Source organism: Mustela erminea, chromosome 20 (genome assembly GCF_009829155.1).
Source record: "Mustela erminea isolate mMusErm1 chromosome 20, mMusErm1.Pri, whole genome shotgun sequence".
In the NCBI taxonomy this organism is placed as follows: Eukaryota; Metazoa; Chordata; class Mammalia; order Carnivora; family Mustelidae; genus Mustela; species Mustela erminea.
In genome coordinates, this window is record NC_045633.1 from 2728947 (window position 1) to 2750000 (window position 21054).

The 21054-nt window shown below is 48.3% G+C and overlaps 1 protein-coding gene across 5 annotated transcripts in view; it reads left to right on the plus strand.

Moving 5' to 3' along the window:
* Nucleotides 1–1243: 1243 nt before the first annotated feature.
* Nucleotides 1244–21054, plus strand: part of LOC116581393 — a 99639-nt gene continuing 79828 nt past the window's right edge. For 3 of the 5 annotated variants that reach the window (XR_004282049.1, XR_004282045.1, XR_004282048.1), the window contains exons 1-2: nucleotides 1244–1288; nucleotides 7783–8012. The gene's annotated coding sequence lies outside the window, so the exon portion shown is untranslated. Of the gene's footprint in view, nucleotides 1289–7782; nucleotides 8013–19475; nucleotides 19739–21054 lie in introns of those variants that run through there. The other 2 variants (XR_004282047.1, XR_004282046.1) reach the window with 1 other exon arrangement.

The window sequence follows — 21054 nt, forward strand, 5'->3', positions numbered from 1 at the left end:
AAGGCGGACACTTAACCGACTGAGCCACCCAGGTGCCCCAAGAATATACCTTTATTCTTAAAACATAAAATAAATATTCTTTTTTTTTTTTTAAGATTTATTTATTTATTTGACAGACAGAGATCACAAGTAGGCAGAGAGGCAGGCAGAGAGAGAGGAGGAAGCAGGCTCCCCGCTGAGCAGAGAGCCCGATGCGGGGCTCGATCCCAGGACCCTGAGATCATGACCTGAGCCGAAGGCAGCGGCTTAACCCACTGAGCCACCCAGGCGCCCCTAAAATAAATATTCTTAATACAAAACAATCGAACTGTTCATTAAAGCAAGACATTAATGAATCTCCTGCATGCTGAGGAGAATGACTCTTAATAATAATATTATTATTATAATTATATAATTATTATAATATTATTACTATGTGCCAAATGTATATTTAACATATATTTTAGGTGTACAATTTTTAAATGTGAACATTCTCTTTTGATCTGTAATATGCTGTTTCCACTTAACATTTTTCTCACATCAAATAAATGTACTCTATCCTTTTTTTTGCTAATGATGAACATCTTTTTCTGCTTAGGGTATATACGCTTTCCAGTTTTCCCCACAAGATAGGTTTTTAATCTCTTGAAAACTCTTTGGGTTTTGGAAGCAAGGAAGAGTGATTTGCCACCAGGGTTAGCCTGGTTCTTATAAGCAACATCTACCCAGCACAGAATGTTCCAGACTCTGTGCCGGCTTCTGTGGTTATTGAGGGGCTCAGTTTCATCAAGAGTGTAATGTGTGTTTTGTGTGGCCATAAGAGAGGGGTTAAAAATCCTGCCCCAGGGTGGCAGGGGAGGAACTGGGGAATGCTTTGCAGAGGACATTTGATCTAAGCTGTAGGTAAATAAAAGCTATCTAGGTGAAAAACAAAGAGAAGACATTGCAAACGTATGCACTAGAGCCCATCGAGCCAGAGGGAGATGAGAGAGCATGGCATGCTCAGAATTGGCAAATCATAGCTTGGGTCTGACGCACAGAAGGGGGTTTTGTCTGTGGAGGAGGGAGGGTCCAGGTAGGAAGCTGCCCGGAGCAGCCCAGGCCAAACTGCATATTCCATGTTGAGCAGTCTGAATGTGGGCGGAAGAGGAGGGTGGGATGTTAGTTGAGGTCACAGGCCTTGGAGTCAGGCTGGGCTTCTGTCGTCACCCCGCCATTGTGACACTTTCTCAGCAGTGCCCTTAGTCCTGGCAGAGAGCATCGTGGAAGGCCTGCTGTGGCCCTCCTCTGGCTGTGCCCTCTGCATGGGGTGAGGAGTCAGTGGGGTCCAGAACCCAAGCTGCCTTATTCTAGACCATTCCGCCCATGATTCTTGTCCAAGCATCCTCTGACCTACTCCGAAAGCCTGCATGACCCCCTTTGCTGAGGCTACCCCCTAAGGAGGCACCATGCTGCTGGTGTGCCCATTCTCACTGTAGAGCAACGGCCAAGGGGCTGCGGTTTTGGGGAAACATGGAGGAAGCTTTGATGTGCAAGCTGGGGTGTGCAGACACGTGCAAGATGAAGCCCCTTCAGGCGTGAGATGGAGCCATGATGGAAAGGGGGGGCGTTGTGTGAGTTTGGGGCTTAAGGCCTCCTCTTGCAAATGTCAAGGGAAGGTCTGTTGTTGAAACTACCTGCTTCTTAGTTCTGTCTCCCTTGAGGGAGGCTAAAAGTAGCCCTTATATCATGGCGATTTGTGGAGACCAGACAGGACATCAGATGCGAAGTGCTCAGCGTTATGCCTGCTTAGCATAACTGCTCAATTAAGGCATGCGGCAGGCAACATGGCTCCCAGGGAGGCTTGGCGGCTGGGGCGCCATGTTGGATGTGGGGCTGTGGTGGAGACATGGACTGGGGATGGGGAGCTAGAGACAGGGAGACCACTTAGGAGCCTACCTCGTGGCCCTCCAGAGAGTTGGTGGGGGATCTGGGCAGAGTTTTGCCCATGGGGCTGAGGGGAGCCAAGGGACGTCTTCAGGCTGTTGGCAGCCACCGGAGTCAGGAATATGCAGTGTCTTTCTGTGGCAGCATCAGAACCAGCCCTTCTTCCGTCTGGCCCACCCACCACCTGCACCAGCGTGACCTGTGTGGTTTTGCCAAAATGCAGATTCCCAGGCACCAGCGCCGAGATAGCTGCTCAGAATCTCTGGGGCTGGGACCCAGGAGCACCTGTAAGTCGGTGAATAAGAACTATGGGCTCAGCCTCTGCGGTGACGCTCAAAAAAAGGGGATATTACCTAGCTGGAAGGAAGAAACTACTACTCCCTCTATCCAGCTAGTTGGGAGAAAATGTCTTTCCAAACATGGCTCCAAAGCAGAAGAAAAATATAAGAATAAGAAAGCGGTGGTGACAAACACTGCTTTGAAGGAGGCTGTGTGTGTGTGTGTGTGTGTGTGTGTGTGTATCTAAGAGATTGCAAATCGATATCCCATTTCCCTTGGAGTTTACACAGCTGCCCACAGGGCGATTCTTGACTCCGGGATAAATAGGGCCATATCACTCGGCTAGAGAATAATGAATTTTCCAGATGGGCCACACATCCTCGCAATGGGCCTTTCAGGAAGCCGCGTTTGGAGGAGAGCCTGTTCTTCTCATCAGAAAACTACACTCCCATCTCCACGTCCCCTCCGGGCCAGCTCCCCATGGCGGCGGGTGTCACGTGAGTGAGCAAGGGCTTTGGTGCAGGAGTGTATAGTAATTGAGACAGATCTTCTGAGGTCTGAGTGGGGTGGCTGGTATTTGTATACTCATTTTCCCATCCACTGGACTGTGATTACCTTGAGGGCAGGGCCGTCTTGTACGCCTTTCCTCCTATCCTCTGTATCCATCAGGACAGGCTGGGCTGGGCTGCTGGTCACAGGCCAACTTGAACCCTTATGAGGTGGCTCATGACGACAGGGGTTGAATTCTTGCTCCCACTATGGGTCTGGTGGGGGTCAAGTTGGGGCCGGGCCCCATGTCATCGCTTGCTCCGATATCCTGGCTGATTGATGGAGCTCTCTCCACAGCAGCCTGGGCAGTGGCCACTCACCAGGGAAGGGGAGGGGGAGATGTGGCGATTTCACCCTGGATCTCAAACCCTTCTGCCCAGAAGTCATGAGTCACTCCTGTTCATGTTCCATTGGACAAATCACTTGGCCCCACTGAAGTTGAAGGAGTTTGGCAAGTTCACTGTACTCAGTCCTTGGAAGGAGAAAACCAGAAATAGTGGTTAACAGCGTGATAACTGGCACACCACTGTGGCCGACTAACTAGGGCTTGGAACTGTGCAGGTGAATGAATGAAACAGGCTTGTAGAATAGGGAGGGGGCCCGGTGCTGGGGGTCCAGCGCCAATCCTCTCACCAGCTGGCTGTCAGGCTCCATATTTATAGTCTAGGACATGATACCTTTAACTTTGGCCCTTGCACACCCAGCAGGCATTTCCGAACTGGGCTGGCATCTCCGGCTCCCTCATTTGAACTCTAAATGCTCTTTGGGGTCTTCTGGGGAGGCGCCCAGTACCCCAAGCCCACCCCTTGGGGCTGGCTGTCCAAAACCATGCTGGTGAAGTTGGGAATGATGTCCCAGGCCTGCACAACTGGGAAACCCCGCGCAGGACCATGGGTCAGCCCTCACGCCCCGCTGCTTCCACCACCATGTGAAAGTCGACCAGCAGAGCCACGAGAAGCACGGGCTCTGGTGTCCGACGGCCTGGGTTCGTGTCCCACCCTCGGCACCTTCAGAGTAGCGACCTGTCTATCCTCTTTGCCCTTGGTTTTCTTTCCTTAGGTTTTTGGGGTGAGGGGGAGGGATTAGGTGGGTTCACAGGTGCAAAACCTGTGGCATTCTGTCTGACACATGCTGGATGTTGGATGATGGGCCCTGGCTACGACCCTGAATGTTAGGATATGGCTGGTCTCCACACTGAGATCACCCAGGCTCGCGACCTCAACCTTTCCGTCCGTGGTCAAGAAACACTGTTAAGACCTCATGGGATGGTCGCGAGGCTTCCCCGAGGCTTGAAGACTGTGGAACCACCTTCATTCAATGCTGACCCTTGAGCAGTAACCGATAACCAGGCATTTCTCCTCCGAGTCCCTCGCTTGCACAAGCAGGGGAGCTCCGGCAAGTCACTCTATTGGCCTGTGCCTCAGTTTCCCCATCTGCAAAGCTGGCATCGATATACGTATAGTGGCAGGTGGGGATTCTGAACCTCTGATCTTCCCTGCTTCAACCTCAGGCCCTTCCCCAGTGTTTCTGCACTGCAAGAGGGGAACTGCAAGGGAATATTTTCTCGAGAGTCAAAGCTGCTAGGACTGTAGAAATGCTTCTAAGGCAGGAGAGCAAGTCAGTGTCTCCACCTCTGCATCACTCAGTCCTTGTCACCTCCACCTGGGAGCTGGTCCAGCTTGACGCCTGGCTGCCCCTGCCTCCAGCATGTTTCCTTCCAGCCTCTTCACACTATAGGCAGGTCATACACTAGCTCAGATCCCTCCCAAAGCTCCTCTTGCCCTCAGGAGAAGAGCCAAGCTGTGTAGCGTGGGAACACCAGGCGTTCACTATCCAGCCCTGGCAGGATCTCCAGACTCTTCTCTCCCGTGCTATGGGGAGCTATACTCTGCCCGGCTGCACTTTGTAATTCTAACTGGTCTCTAGACAGGGTGAAGGGATGCAGGAACGGCTGGCTCCGGGCGTCCCACACAGACCAGGTCCGGCCACTCACCACTGACAGAGTCCAAAGGCAGAGAGCCGAGGGGTGGGAAACGAGAAAGGGGGTTTATTTCCATGAGGCCAGCACAGGGGAAGACGGTGGACTAGCATCCCAAAGACTTGTCTCCAAAGTGCTAGGAGTCCTTCCAGTTTGTATAAGGAACATGTGATACAAAGGTAGGTGGGTAGTGCAGGTGGGCAGCGAAGGTCAAATTATTACTGTCTCAGGGTCAATTGTGGGCAGGGTCTTGCTGGCTCAGGAGGGTCCTCACTGCTTTGGGGGGGTAGTTTCCATTCCCATCATGGGATGCTTTGCCTGTGGGGTCTTTTATGGGAATTAAGAGATAAGCGGGAAAGAACTTAATTAGAAAGTTTGAGGTCAAAATGGCAGCCATTGCGGTCCTTGTTCAGATGTTTGTATTAGTCAGGGTTCTGCAGAGATACAGACCAATGGGATTTTTATATCAATCTATCCATCTATCATCTGGCTCTCTATCCATTTTTTTTAAAGATTTTATTTATTTATTTGACAGACAGAGATCACAAGTGAGCAGAGAGGCAGGCAGAGAGAAAGGGAGGGGGAAGCAGGCTCCCCACTGAGCAGAGAGCCCGATGCGGGGCTCGATCCCAGGACCCTGGGATCATGACCTGAGCCGAAGGCAGAGGCTTAACCCACTGAGCCACCCAGGCGCCCTTCTCTCCATTTATTTATGTATCTTCATCCATCTGTCATCTGTCTACATCTCCATCTATGTATCTATCAGTCATCCATCCGTCTACCTACGTTTTATCTGGAGGAAGAGAGGGAGAGAGAGATTTCATAGGCGGAATCGGCTCATGGGTTTTTATTGAAATTGAGACATCCCACAATCTGTCATCTGCAAGCTGGGAACCCAGGAAAACTGGTAGTATAATTCAGCCCGAGTCAGAAGCTCAAGAACTGGGGGAGCTAGTGGTGTAAATCCCAGTGCAAGGGCAGGGGCAGATGAGATGGGAATGTCCCCACTCAACAGTAAGGCAGGAAAAAAGGGACAATTCCTCCTTCCTCCGCCTTTTGTTTATTCTGTGGATTGGCTCCTACCCACCTACATGGGGTGGGCCCTCTGCTTTACTGATTCAAATGCCAGTCTTACCCGGGAACACCCCCACAGACATGCCTAGAAGTAGTGCTTGACCTGGGCACCCTGGGGTCAGTCAAAGTGACATAGGAAATTACTACCCTCCCAAGCTCCATGCCTCTTTCAGTCTCTGCCTTTGCAGAGGCTGTTCCCTCTGCCAGGGATGCCCTTCCCAGCTCTACCCCCCGGACTAATTCCCGTTCACTTTTAAAGGATTTTACTTGGGTGTCAGCTCCATGGGGATCCCTTCCTAGAGCTGCAGCTCTCCCCTGAAGCCTGGGTTGGGGGGTGCCTCCTCAGGCTCTCTCAGGTTCCCTGCATCTCACCTCTTCCTTGCTTGCCTGGAAACTTCTGCAGGGCAAGATGATAAAAAACACTTCTATGTGCCTATAGGTGTGCTCAGCACTGTTCTGGTAATGTATTTAATACTCATAACCACCTTCTGATAGAGTTACTATTTTAATTCCCATTTTACACAGGAGGTCATTAAGCACAGAGAGGTTGAGTTATTTGCCCACGGTCACAGAGGCAGTGTAGGCATCTGTCTTACAGGATGTTACAGAGTAGAAATTGGTGAGTATCTGTTGAAGTGTGGAAGATGGTGTAAGAAATCACCCAGTTCCAGAAAAAAAAAAAAAGCATAAATAAATATAATTAAGAGCGTTCTGAACAGGTGTTAATATCCTCATACGTAGGGGCACCTGGATGGCTCACTGGGTTAAGCCTCTGCCTTCAACTCAGGTCATGATCTCAGGGTCCTAAGATCGAGCCCTGCTTCGGGCTCTCTGCTCAGTGGGGAGCCTGCTTCCCTGCCTGCCTCTCTGCCTGTTTGTGATCTCTGTCTGTCAAATAAATAAATAAAATCTTAAAAAAAAGTTCTCATAAGTCGTTGGGGGGAGGAGAGGGAGAATGAGGCATAAGAAAGGTTGGAGAGTCCGTGGAAGGGTTTCCCTTTTTGCTGTCCATCCACATTTGGGATGACTTGGGGCTGGCAGGATAGGAACTGGGCTCGGAATGTCTCTGTTTGGAAGAGAGAGCCATAGAATATGAACCCATATATGGTCGCTCCTTGAACAACATGGGGGTTAGGGACGCCAACCCCCTGCCCAGTTAAAAACCCACACTATCACTTCTGACTCCCCCCCCAAACCTAACTACTAATAGCCTGCAGCTGACCAGAAGCTTTACCGATAACATAAACAGTTGATTAACATGTGTTTTATATGTTATATATGTTCCATACTATATTCTTACAATAAAGGAAGCTAGAGAGGAAAAAGTGTTATTAAGCAAAACTCATAAGGAAGAGAAAATACATTCATAGCACTGTCGGTATATTTGTTGAAAAAAAAACCTACATGTAATTGGACCCACGCTTTCAAACCCATGTTGTTCCAGGGTCAACTGTACTCGATAAACTTTAGCCAAATCATAGGGAAGCAAATGGAAAGAGGATTGCTTTCCATCATGAAGGTACCCTGGGGGTTCTACGTCTCATTGTTTGGAGATAGGTAACTTATTGGTGTCTGCAGTAATGCCCATGGGTGGTTCTGGGCTTGACTGGAGATTTGGGGGTATCCCAATGTAGATGTGGGATATGGTAGCTTTTCTCCTCCTGGCCTTTTAAAATGTCTTTGAGGTCCTAAGAGAGAGACAAGGGAAGGTGGCGAAAGAACTGTGTTCAGAGATAGCCTTGGCAAGCTACGAGCTCAACCAGGGCTTCCTGGAAATATAGGTAACCAAGACCAAGAAGTAGGAAAGGGGCCATTCTGTGTCCACTGCCCATGCAAGGTCGCCTCAGGGCCCTGGGGGCTGAGTGACCCCCTGCTCTGTCTGTTTCACCCTAGCCAACTTAAATTGTGTTTAAGGATCCAATACATGGCTTCATGGTACATTTACTTCGGAAATGTAAACTGACCTGATTTCATCATGTTTTGTGCTCCTGGAACAGAGGTGTGGCATGGCATCGAGGCAACAGTAAACCTCGTGGTCTTGTGTGACACGGTTCTTAGTCAGTTCGATTGGTCGTCAACACAGGAAGGGGTGCAAGGGAAACCTTTGGTCATAAGACCTCAAGATCACCTGGACATAGCCAGAGACTTTACTTTTCCTCCGTGGGTACGAGACACCACCTAGCATGAAACATTAAGATTCTACAAGAAGATGGTGAGGTTTCTGGAGGTGAGTGGCAAGGACCAAACCCTGAATTGAAGGGACACGATCAGAGGATGGCCTTGTTTCTCCCTTCTCCCCAGATAACTTGCTTAGTCCCCTGGGCCCGTGGCCCGCATGCAGGTGCCCAAAGTCTCATAGACTGTTTCCTTCGCAGGCTTCTCCTGGCCCAGTCTAGTCCATGAAGGTGACATGAGAGGTTGAAATTGGGAGGGCATTATAAAATGTTACAATGAAAATGAAAAAAAATAAGGACTTTTAAAAATTATTATTGTTATGTTATCTTATGTTTCTTTTTTGGCTAGGCTTGAGTCATTGTCTGTCCTGGTCCCATAAAGCCAGACGCTGTCATGAGGTCTATATACAACCAAGACAGAGTCACCTCGGTCTTCTCTGTGCTGGGCGAGCACGTGGTCACAGCTACCAAGGGGAGGCTGTGGTGAACAGGCAGGGAGGTGGGACATGTCAGACCTTGCATATTCGGATGTTCACCGTGTCCAGGCAGGAGAATGAATGAACCGGGGCCACTCAGGGACTAAGGCTTATCTGAGGGTGTTTGCCCTTGGCCACCTACAGGGGGCAATACCCCTTTGGTCCTGCCCACTGGGGCCAGGCGAGATCCAGGTGTGGTCTAGTCTGGACGGGTCTTTTCCAGGAGAGCCAGATTGCGCATGTGAAATGGACCAATTCTTATTTTCCTAAAACACTGGGCGTACCCACCAGAATGCCTCTGTGGGCCAAATGTAGCCCGTGATCACCCATTTTTGATACCTGAGGTTTGTGAAGGTATTCAGCTCCACATTTGGTGGGCCACAATAAGCCTTCAGTCTTTGGGTTCTCTGCTTCTCTCCCCTTACCGGGAAGGCCCTGCTTTATCAGGAAGGAAAATAAGATTAAGCCCAAGATGGGTGGAGGTTGTCTTTTTGTTGTCTTACTGGGTTAAGTCTCATCATTAAATTTTCCCGAGCCGATGGCTTTCCGTGGAAGAAATACCAGCCAAGCCCGAACACCCTGAAAGCTCCATTAATCTTTCTATAACCCCATTAACACTCACTGCATATTTCCTGTGAAAAGGGTTGGAAATGACCAGAGCCTGCAGCATGGAAAGATCTGTCATGCACCCAGCAGCCGGGGAAAGGCCATGGAGGCACACAATGGGAAGACTGTTGGAATATGCTTCCTTCGGAATTGTTAAAAGGAGTGGGGCGGGGGTGCCAAGAGGGAGAGAACGAATCGCTTGACCCTGGGAATCTTATCACTTGACAATCATTACAATAGAGTCACCTGTACTTTGCCAGCCAGAAATATCTATTACCTTGAACCCGGGGTTAGATGCCTGCTCCCTAGGGGAACCCTGGAAACAGAGATTTATTTGTGCAGCAATAATTGAAGAGTTCATTTGATTCCAGTGTGGATCTTTCAACCACAATCAATTTCACGCCCCGTCATAAATAATGGAGGTCGCCGAGGCAGCCAAGCAGGGCAGGGGATCTGGCTGGTGCTGTGACAGTGTTCAAATCGCATCAGCGGAGAGAGGGACAGAGCCCCTGTGACAGCATGTTTGGAGAGAGTTTGAGTGGCAGCGCATGCGTGTGTGTGTGTGTGTGTGTGTGTGTGTGTGTGTGTGTTGCAGAACCTTTTTTTTTTTCCCCTTCCTCCTTCAGTGGGAAAGATGTTCAGATAACTGCATTATTAAGTGCTGGGGAGCAGCGAGATCACACCCGGGGACTCAAGATGTGGGCAGCGCCCAGAAGAGAGTGTGCTGTTAACTTCTCAGTCCCCTTCAGCGCCAGCCTGCAGCTTCTTAGAGGAGCCCTATCGGTGGAAGAATTAAGAAGGGGCCTGCTGTAATTGGCAGACTTTCAGGGATGCTCCAGGTTAGGTGCCCCGAGGCAGTGTGGGGAATGGCTGTTTGAAGTCTGAATTGTAGGAGAATAAGAAAGAAAGGGTGAAAAAAAAAAAAAACAACAACAACCCAACAACCACTCAGTCTTGGCTGCTTTAGAGAGATTTTCCATTTCTAATGAAATGAGATGTAGAAATTTTAAAACTTTACATTTCTGGAAGAAACTGACTGAAGTACGCCTTCCAGCCTGGTGCTTTTCTGCTGGCTTACAGGGCGGCTGTGCTCTCCGTCACCTCAGGACCTTTGTACCAACCAGCTGCTGCTTCTGTCTCCCTCATCTTCCTGCTCTTTGCCTGGCTAAGTCTTACTTAACCTTATGGTTCCAGCTTCAGTATAATTTCCTCTGGGAGATCTTTTAAACCAAATGATGTGTTCTTAGAGCAGCCCATACCCTTCTTTTTGAGTACGAGGCGCAGCTGAAATTAACAATCATTTGCATAGTTGTTTGGTAAATATCCACTTCCCTCTCGAAACTGAAAAATTCTTGGGAAGCGGGGACCATATCAGACTCGTCCCATGTTGTCTTCCCATCCCTTGGCATGGCAGTTGGCACCCGTAAGGCACGTAAGCCATGCTGTTGAGTGGATGAATGTTCGCTAAGGGAAGCCAGAGGATGTCCCACTGGATCTGCAGCTGTAATGTGCTTATTGTGGCTCAACTGGCCAGGAGAAGGAGGCAGTAGGAATTACTGGGGCTTGTTTAAGACAAATGAATCTGCTTTCGACGGACTTGCAGCATGGCAACCACCAGCCAACATCTAATGTCCAGAGGTCATCTGGGCTAGGCATTGAGGTACATCCAGAAGGTGGTCTCTGAGTGAGCTGGGGGCAGCCCAGTTATTCTAGGTGATTGGTCCATTCTGGGCAGACAGATATTCAGACATGGGTGATCAGATTAAGCCACTGTGAGATGGGGGGTAGCAGGGAGGTGCTCCGGAAACTCCTCCTGGCTTGATTCCAGAACAGGATGTAACACGACAGATAGGGGGAGGAGGGTGCAGAGATCAATCAGAAAAGCTTGAGATTCTGGAAGCTCCCAGTGTTGCCTCCGTCCTTGGGGATGTATTTGGAGCAGCCAGGTTAATTCCAAAACTGCTAAGGAGACAGGATTTCTATTATCTACGTCCGGGCCGAGAAGAGTTCAGGGACCAGAGTGAGAGTTGAGAGACCTGGCTGTCTACGTAGCATCCCCGTTCCGCACCAACAGATTCCGAGTTCCACTGGGAGCCACACCTCATCTTCTGTCCCTAGGCAGCATGGTGGCTCTACGTTCCACAGCATGGGACGAGTCACATGACCCACGCCTTTGCCAGTCCCGTTGCGAGTCCTTCGCAACTGACTCCGGGATGGGGACCAGAGCCAGGTTAGACCAGTTATAGTCAATAAGGGCTACTGGGGGTGTTGATCACGCTCTCCCACTGTTTTGAGCAAGGTGGGGCAGGCAGCTAGGAGTTCGGGCTGCCGTCTTGCCCCACCAAAGCCAGAACTTGACTAAGAATTTAAGTAGCATCCAAAAAGTGAGCTGACGGCTGGAGAAATCAGGGTCCTGGCTTTGCCATTTGAGCCCCTGCACTAAGTTCTGCCTTCAACCAGCCCAGAAGCTTTGAACTTTTAAGTTCCGTGAGTTAGTAACTCCTCTTTGTGGTAAGGGTCCCATCTGAAGAAGGTAAGTATGGATATGTCCCCTCTTGTATCCCCGACCCTTTCCCCTGACTCATGAGAGCTAATAACAGTCTATTTGCAACCCTGCTAAGGCCTCGATCAACCGGACGCAGATTCGTGGGGTCACAGGATGTCAGAGTTACTGTCTGTTCTGCTTTCCCAGCTCGACAAACGGGGATATTGAGGCACTCACAGAGACAGCATTTGTTTTACTCATTGATTCCTTCATTTACCATGTGTGCATCGGGTGCCAGGCCCTGTGCCAGATGCTGGGGGTGCAAGAATGCTAAGCACTTTATTTCTGCGCCCAAGGGGTGGAGATGGCTGCGTCAACAATCACAGCACACTCCGGCATACGATACGACAGTGACATTAATGCCGTAGGAACAGCAAGGCGGGGGTTCCCTAATTCATCCTGGATCATGGGTGGGTCTCATTTTCGAGCTGATTTTCAGAAGACGGTAGGAAGCGTCAGGGGGACCTCAGTGTGTAAGGGTGTTCCGGGCAAAGGATAAAACAAAGGCATGGACGCGGGAGAGCGCATGGCACGAGCCTCTGGGAGCTCCAAGTCATTGAGTGTAGCTGGCAGGTACGTCAGCTCTTGGGAGGGAATAGAAGCCAGACTGTGGAGGGACTTCCATGATGGTGGGGACGTGTGATTTTCTAGGGCAACAGGAAGCCATAGGATCTAATCCTGTAGCAGGTATGAATCTCAGTCCACAAACTCAAATGCACAGGAGATCGAACTCCTTTTTTGTCTAACTCAATTTAATTTCTCAGTTTGAGCCCTCCCATTTGAACATTACTCCTAACTGATTCAGAAGGTTGGGGTCTTATGTCATTCATGTTCTGGGGTCTTACATGGTGTCAAGGAATTTGGGGAAAGCCCACTGATCTTTTAGCAGGCTGTCTGCTTCTTCATCAATCATGTGGATGATTGATTGAGGTCATTCTCTACCTGAGTCACTCTCTGCCTGAGTGACCTCTTGGGGTCTGGTGGCTCTCAGTGGCCAAGCTAGGCATGGGACTCTTATAAATTTCCAATCTGGTTTCCCCCTGACATACTATGCAGACCTTCCTTACTTGGATTTTGCTGTCTGTTGTCAGGAAGTAGGCATCAGGTCATGCATGCTCCAGGATCCACGGATCTCTGCTTTTACTACCTCTCTCTCGATCTGGGAAAAATCCTGGTCTTTCCTATTTCTCACTTTGACCTTACTGATGAATCCCATTTTCTAAAGGCTGTAATTTCATTGAATGCAGAAGACAGAGGGGTTTCCAAAGCAGGGAAGCTTTGGTTTTGTTCCTGCCTCATTTTGCTTGAAAGTTGGGGGAGAGCAAAGAGGAAATATAAGGAGCCAAAACAATATCTCTGAATATTGTTTTCCAGAGACAGTCATATTCAGATATCAGGTAGTCCATGTGGGGGGTGCATGGGTGAGGAAGAGCTGAGGGGTAGGAAGGCCCTCTACACAGGGGACCTGAAAGAGATTTTACTGTGGCCATGAGGGCCTGCTGGAGACCAGGCATTGCTTCCTGAACCTTCACTTACATCGTGAAATCCCCACAACAGTCTTATGAGGCTACTTCTTATCTATCTATCTATCTATCTATCTATCTATCTTTTGAGGGGTAGGACTTTTTAAAAAATTTATTACTAAAATACAGTTGACGTACAATGTTATATTAGTTTCAGGTGAACCACATACTGATTTGACAATCCTACACGTTACTTAGTGCTCACCACAATTAGTGTCATTACCATCTTTCACCTTATAATGTTACGACAGTATTATTGACTATATTCCCTATGCTATGCAGCCCAGGTATCCCCTGATAGATGAATGGACAAAGAAGATGTGGTATCTCTATCTATAGATAAATGAAGAGGTAGATAGACAGATAATGGAATACGTAGAGATATACAATGGAATATTACTCAGCCATGAAAAAGAATGAGATCGCGCTATCTGCTATGACACAAGTGGACTTAGAAGACCTGCCAAACAAAATAAATCAGACAGAGCCTGAAAAACACCATAGCATTACACTTATATATGGATTCTAAAAAAGAAACAAATGAACAAACAAATAAACTAGACAACAAACTGGGCGTTGCCAGACCAGAGGTGAGTGGAGTGATGGGTGAAGTAGGGGAAGGGGATTAAAGAGGTATAGACATCCAGTTATAAAATAAATATGCAGGCATTTTCAATCTCAATTTCATGGGATGAGCGGGCTAGGATTAATAAAAGAGCCGACAACCTGGATCAGCGAGCAGGTGGCGGAGTCAAGCTTATTGAATGATGTGCCTTGTACTGCCCCCTCAGGGTAGCCCAAGTGCCAGTTTCTCCCAGTTGGGTGGAGAGATTGCCCGGGCTGGTGGGGAGGAGGGATAGAGCCCAGATTGTGTTCGTGCACACTGGTGTGTTCGTATGCTCAAACACGCCATCTTTTCTCATCCTTACTGACCCAAATGAAGGGCTGAAGCCGACTTCCGGTTCCCTACCCAAACTTGTCCAACAGGTGCATTCAAATGTATTCGCGTCTCCTAAGAGCTGGTTTGCGCTAGGGTGTCCCACCATCAGAGGCAGGAGACGGGTGGTCTCTGAGATGAGGTGGCTGTGTGTTTCCCCTGAAGGGGAGGTTCGGGGTGGGAGAGAGTACAACTAACGCTTCTTTTAAAACACTGAGTGCAACAGTGGGAAATCTGGGGGCAGACCTTGGCACCCAGCCCTGAAGGGCTCAGGGCTGCTCTGGCATTCAGAGCAGGGAGACTTCTGGCTCATCTTCCTGTGGCTTATCCAGTGGCTTCCCATATCCTGTGTGATTTTGTACAAGTCAGCCCCCTGCTTGGGTTTTCCGTTTCTGATCACTAGCGTGGTCTGATGAGAAGCCAGAGGAATTCTGGGTAAGCCTGAGCCAGATCTCCCCGTTCTTTTCCCAGAACCTCTGCGGCTCCCCCTTTCACTCTGGGTAAAAGCCCAGTCCTCACCTCAGCCTGCCTGGCCCAGCACGTCCAGCCCCGTCCTCTGCTGCTTTGCTCCCACGCTCTAGTTCCAGCCGTACCAGGCTCCTTGGTGTTTTTCAAACATGCCTGCAAACTCTTGCCCCCATAGCATGGCCCTTGCTGTCCCTTCCACCAAGATGGTTTCCCTGCGTAGGGCCCCATGGTTCGTTCTTGCCCTGTCTTCAGGTCTCCATCAAATAGCTTTGCAGGGAAGCCTTCCCCGGACCACCCGTCCAAAATGGGGAATCCTCCCTCAGCCTGACCTCTGTCTCCATCATAGCACTGTGTCAGTTATCTGCCTTCTTCAGCTGAATACTCCCCTGGAAGGATATACCACGTTGTGTTCAACGAATACTTCCACCTTTTTAGATACGGTGAATAACGTTGCAATGAACGTGGACGTAGGAATATCTGCTCATAGTCTTGCTCTCGATTCTTTTGGGTACATGCCAAGAAGCAGAATTGCTAGACCATCTGGTCATTCTAGGTTTAGTTTTTTGGAGGATCATTGCACCATTTCCCACAGTGGCTGCACCACTTTGCATCCTGACCAACAGTGCTCCAGGCTTTCAATTTCCCCACATCTGCACTAACTTGTTCTTCTCTTATTCTTTGATCGTGGCCATGCTAACGGGTGTGAGCTGTTATCTTTTGGTGGTTTTTATTTACATTTTTTAATGATGTTGGGGACCTTTCCATGTGCTTTTGAACCGTTTGTGTATCTTATCTGGAGAACGTCTATTTCAAGTCCTTTGCCCAATTTTTGATTGGATTGTTTATTGTTTTGTTTCTTTTGTTCTTGAGCTATACTTCTTCATATGGTCTGGAAATCAATCCCTTCCCAAATATGTAATGTGCACAATCTTTTCTGCCATCCCATGAGTTGTGTTTTCACTCATGATACGGATGTTTGATGCACAAAATGTTAACTTCTGATAAAGTTCAATTTACCTATTTTTTTCTTTTACTGCCTGTGTGTTTGCTGTCATAGCTAAGAAGTCACTGTCAAATCTTATGTCATGAAGATTTCCCCCTATGCTTTCTGGTAAGAATTTTAGGATTTCAGCCCTTGCATTAGGTTTTTGATCCACTTTTAGTTAATTTTTGCATATGGTGTAAATAAGGGACCAAGTTCTTTGTTTTTAAAATATGGATATCTAGTTTTCTCTTTGCTAAACATTTACTGAAAAGATTGTCCTTTTCTCCCTTAAGGGGTATTAGTACACTTGTTGAAATCATTTGGCCTTATATATGTGAGAGTTTATTTCTGGGATTTCTATTCTAATCCATTGGTCTATATGTCTCTCATCCTGCTAGTACCACAGTGTTTTGATTACTGTGAATTTGTGGTGAGTTTGAAATCAGGGAGTGTGAGACTTCCACACACATCTTTTTCAAATGCTTTTGCTATTTGGGATCACTTGCAAACCTATACAAACTTTAGAATAGATTTTTCTATATCTGCAAAAAATGTTGCTGGGATGCAGAGTATGTAGATTACTTTGTATGTTATTGACATCTTAATAACATTAAATCTTCCAATCCATGAACATGGGATGTCTTTCCATTTATTTGTGTCCTCTTAAACTTCCTTTAGCATCTTGCAGTTTTCAAAACTGTTGCCTTCTTGGTTAAATTTATTTTATTCTTTTAACTTTTTAACTTCTATTTTATTCTTTTTCTTAAAAAGAAAAATAATATTCCAATTTATTACAATAGCAAAAGTGTATATAGGAATTGCATTAAATCTGTAGATTGCTTTGGGTAACATAGACATTTTCACAATATTAGTTCTTTCAATCCATGAGCTTGGAACATTTTTCCATTTCTTTGTGTCTTCCTCGATTTCTTTCATAAGTACTTTATAGTTTCCTGAGTACAGACTCTTTTCCTCTTTAGTTATGCTTATTCCTAGATATCTTATGGTTTTGAGTGCAATTATCAATGGGATCAACTCCTTAATTTCTCTTTCTTCTATCTTGTTGTTGGTGTATAGAAATGCAACTGGTTTCTGTACATTGATTTTTTTTATGTTTTTAAATTTTTTTTAAATTTTTTCAATTTATTTATTTTCAGAAAAACAGTATTCATTATTTTTTCACCACACCCAGTGCTCCATGCAATCCATGCCCTCTATAATACCCACCACCTGGTACCCCAACCTCCCACCCCCCCGCCACTTCAATCCCCTCAGATTGTTTTTCAGAGTCCATAGTCTCTCATGATTCACCTCCCCTTCCAATTTACCCCAACTCCCTTCTCCTCTCTAACTCCACATTTCCTCCATGCTATTTGTTATGCTCCACAAATAAGTGAAACCATATGATAATTGACTCTCTCTGCTTGACTTATTTCACTCAGCATAATCTCTTCCAGTCCCGTCCATGTTGCTACAAAAGTTGGGTATTCATCCTTTCTGATGGAGGCATAATACTCCATCGTGTATATGGACCACATCTTCCTTATCCATTCGTCCGTTGAAGGGCATCTTGGTTCTTTCCATAGTTTGGCGACCGTGGCAATTGCTGCTATAAACATTGGGGTACAGATGGCCCTTCTTTTCACGACATCTGTATCTTTGGGGTAAATACCCAGGAGTGCAATTGCAGGGTCATAGGGAAGTTCTATTTTTAATTTCTTGAGGAATCTCCACACTGTTCTCCAAAGAGGCTGCACCAACTTGCATTCCCACCAACAGTGTAAGAGGGTTCCCCTTTCTCCACATCCTCTCCAACACATGTTGTTTCCTGTTTTATTAATTTTGGCCATTCTAACTGGTGTAAGATGATATCTCAATGTGGTTTTAATTTGAATCTCCCTGAGGGCTAATGATGATGAACATTTTTTTCATGTGTCTGATAGCCATTTGTATGTCTTGATTGGAGAAGTGTCTGTTCATATCTTCTGCCCATTTTTTTGATATGTTTGCCTGTTTCATGTGTGTTGAGTTTGAGGAGTTCATTATAGATCCTGGATATCAACCTTTTGTCTGTACTGTCATTTGCAAATATCTTCTCCCATGCCGTGGGTTGCCTCTTTGTTTTTTTGACTGTTTCCTTTGCTGTGCAGAAGCTTTTGATTTTGATTGGGGCATTTAGCCCATTTACTTTCAGGCGAACAATTGAAAGATATGTATTTAGTGCCTTTGTATTGCCTGTAAGGGGACTGTTACTGTATATTGTCTCTGTTCCTTTCTGGTCTGTCACTTTTAGGCTCTCTCATTGCTTAGAGGAACCCCTTTCAATATTTCCTGGAGGATTGGTTTGGTGTTTGGAAATTCTTTTAGTTTTTGTTTGTCCTGGAAGCTTTTTATCTCTCCTTCTATTTTCAATGACAGCCTAGCTGGATATAGTATTCTTGGCTGAATATTTTTCTCATTTAGTGTTCTGAATATATCATGCCAGTCCTTTCTGGCCTGCCAGGTCTGTGTGGATAGGTCTTCTGCCAGTCTAATATTTCTATCATTGTGTGTTACAGACTTATTGTCCTGATCTGTCTTCAGGATTTTCTCTTTGTCACTGAGGCGTTTAAGTTTTACTCTTAGATGACAGGGTGTGGACCTATTTTTATTCATTTTGAGGAGTGTCCTCTGTGCCTGCTAGATTTTGAGGCTTGTTCCCCTCACCAAATTAGGGAAATTCTCTAGTATAATTTGCTCCAATATACCTTCTGCCCCTCTCTTTCTTCTTCTGGGATCCTAATTATTCTAATATTTTTTTGTTTTATGATATCACTTAGCTCTCGAATTCTCCCCTCATGTTCCAGTAGTTGTTTGTCTCTCTTTTGCTCAGCTTCTTTATTCTCCATCATTTGGTCTTCTATATCACTAATTCTCTCTTCTGCCTCATTTATCCTAGCAGTAAGAGCCTCCATTTTTTATTGGACCTCATTAATAGCCTTTTAAATTTCAACTTGGTTAGATTTTAGTTCTTTTATTTCTCTCAAAAGGGATTTTACTTCTCCAGAAAGGGATTCTCTAATATCCTCTGTGCTTTTCTTGAGCCCAGCTAGCACCTTGATAATCTTCATTCTGAACTCTAATTCTGACATATCACTAATGGCTGTATTGGTTAGGTCCTTAGCCATTGGTACTGCCTCTTGTTCTTTTTTGTGTGGTGAGTTTTTCTGCCTTGTCATTTTATCCAGATAAGAATAGATAAATGAGAGAATGAAATACTAAAAGGGTAGCAACGACACACACACACACACACACACACACACACACACAAATAAGGGTAAACGTGATGAAGGGATGGGAATATGACTGTAAAGATGAACATTAAAAAAGATTCTAAAAAAGGAATTGATAAGAAGTTGGTTGAAAAAAGAAAAGGAAAAAGAGGAAAGAATGTGATTAGACTGGAGACTAGGAGAAAGTCATGCACTAGATTTAGGGTATATTTTGATCTATTAGAGGAAATTGTATCCCAAAATTTTAAAGAAAAAAAACACCCTATATGTATATAAAAAATAAGGTTAAATACAATGGAGGGATAAAATATGAGTATAGCAATGAAAATTTTAAAAGATTTTTAAAAACTACTTATAAGATAAAATAGTTAAAAATGTTAAAATAGGAGACAGGAAAAATTTTAAAAAATAGAATAAGAAGACATAAAATTAGAAAAATTTAACTTTGAAAGAGTAAAGTATCACGGGGAAAAAAGCCATGAATTCTCGTGACTATGAGGGGTAGACCCCTAGCACAGGGGTTTTGCTTTTCTCAGTGATTGGTAAAATTGGTCTTTGCTGGGTGTTTTTCGTTCATCTTCTGGGGGAGGGGCCTGTTGCCCCGATTCGCAAATGGTCTTTGCCTGAGGCAGAATTGCACCGGCCTTGCCAGGGGCCGGGCTGAGCAATCTGCTCGGTTCGCTCTGGGGAGCTTTTGTTCCCTGCGCGCTTTCCGTAGAGCGACGGGAATAAAGATGGCGGCGTCCCCGTGTCCGGCCCGTGGGAGCCCAGAGCTGGGGCCCGGCTCCTCAGCGCGCCCTCGGGGAAAAGCCGTCGCTCCCTCCTGCCTCCTTGGTCTCCGGCCGCCGTCCGAGCTCACCAGTCTGTGACCGAGCGTTTTCATCTCTGGCGCTCGGCCCCGCTTAGAGTCTCCAAACCCAGCAGAGTCCTGCCGCGGGTCCTGGGCCGCTGCTCCCCGAGGAGGAAGGTGAGTCTCCCGAGTCGGCCGCTTGTGAGGCCCGACGGGGACTGTCACCGCGGGCCGAGAGCCCCGCCTCGGTCCGGCTCTGCGGCCGGCTGCCCCGCTCTGACACCTGCGAGCTCTGCCGCTCTCAGACGCCCCCGGTCTTTCTGGGACCCCGAGGGACCCGGGACCACACTGTCCCTGCCTGGGCTCCGTCCTTGCCTCTGGAGCGTCGACCCTCCGCGGAGCCGACTGACAAAAATTCCGATTTTGTGCGCCACTGCTCTACTGCTCGCTGGAGCGGCTCCTCCCCGCCCCCGCCCGCACCCCCGCGCCGCCCGCACCCCCGCCCCCACCCCCGCCCCCACCCGCACCCCCGCCCCGCCCGCACCCGCACCCCCGCCCCCACCCGCACCCCCGCCCCCGCCCGCACCCCCGCCCGCACCCGCACCCCCACCCGCACCCCCGCCCCCGCCCGCACCCCCACCCCCTCCCCCGCCCCCACCCCCGCCCCCGCCCCCACCCGCACCCCCGCCCCCGCCCCCACCCCCGCCCCCGCCCCCGCCCCCACCCCCGCCCCCACCCCCGCCCCCGCCCCCGCCCGCGCCCCCGCCCCCGCCCGCGCCCCCGCCCCCGCCCCCGCCCGCACCCACGCCCCCGCCCCCCGCCCGCACCCCCGCCCCCGCCCGCACCCACGCCCCCACCCCCGCCCGCACCCCCATCCCCACCCCCATCCCCACCCCCACCAGCACCCGCACCCCCACCCCCGCCCGCACCCCCACCCGCATCCACACCCCCGCCCGCACCCCCACCCCCGCCCCCGCCCGCACCCCCACCCCCGCCCCCACCCGCACCCGCACCCCCGCCCCCATCCGCACCCCCGCCCCCACCCCCGCCCCCACCCGCACCCGCAGTTGATCGTCTCGACGCTTGGGATTCACCCCTCCCCACGTCCTACCTGCCAGAAGGCGGTCCTTTTCTGTTCCTGGAATGGCTGCTTCCCTTCGCTCCTGTCACCCGTTGAGTTTGTCGGTGTCAGGATGGTGGCATGACTGGCTGGCTGCACTCCGGGGACCTCATGATATTTTGGTCTCCTCCTACTCCGCCGGCTTTCTCCTCCTCCCTGTTTTAATATTTCTGATGATATACACCAAGTTGTTTTCTTTGTTTCCTTTTAAGATTGTTCATTCTTCGCGTACAAAATTCCAACTGATCATTATGTGTGATTTCTGTATACTGCAACCTTGCTGAATTCATTTATTGGTTCTAAGAGTTTGGTGTTTTCTGCGCCTTTTTTTTTTTAGCGTTTTCTATATATAAGACCATGTTCTTAGTGAAGA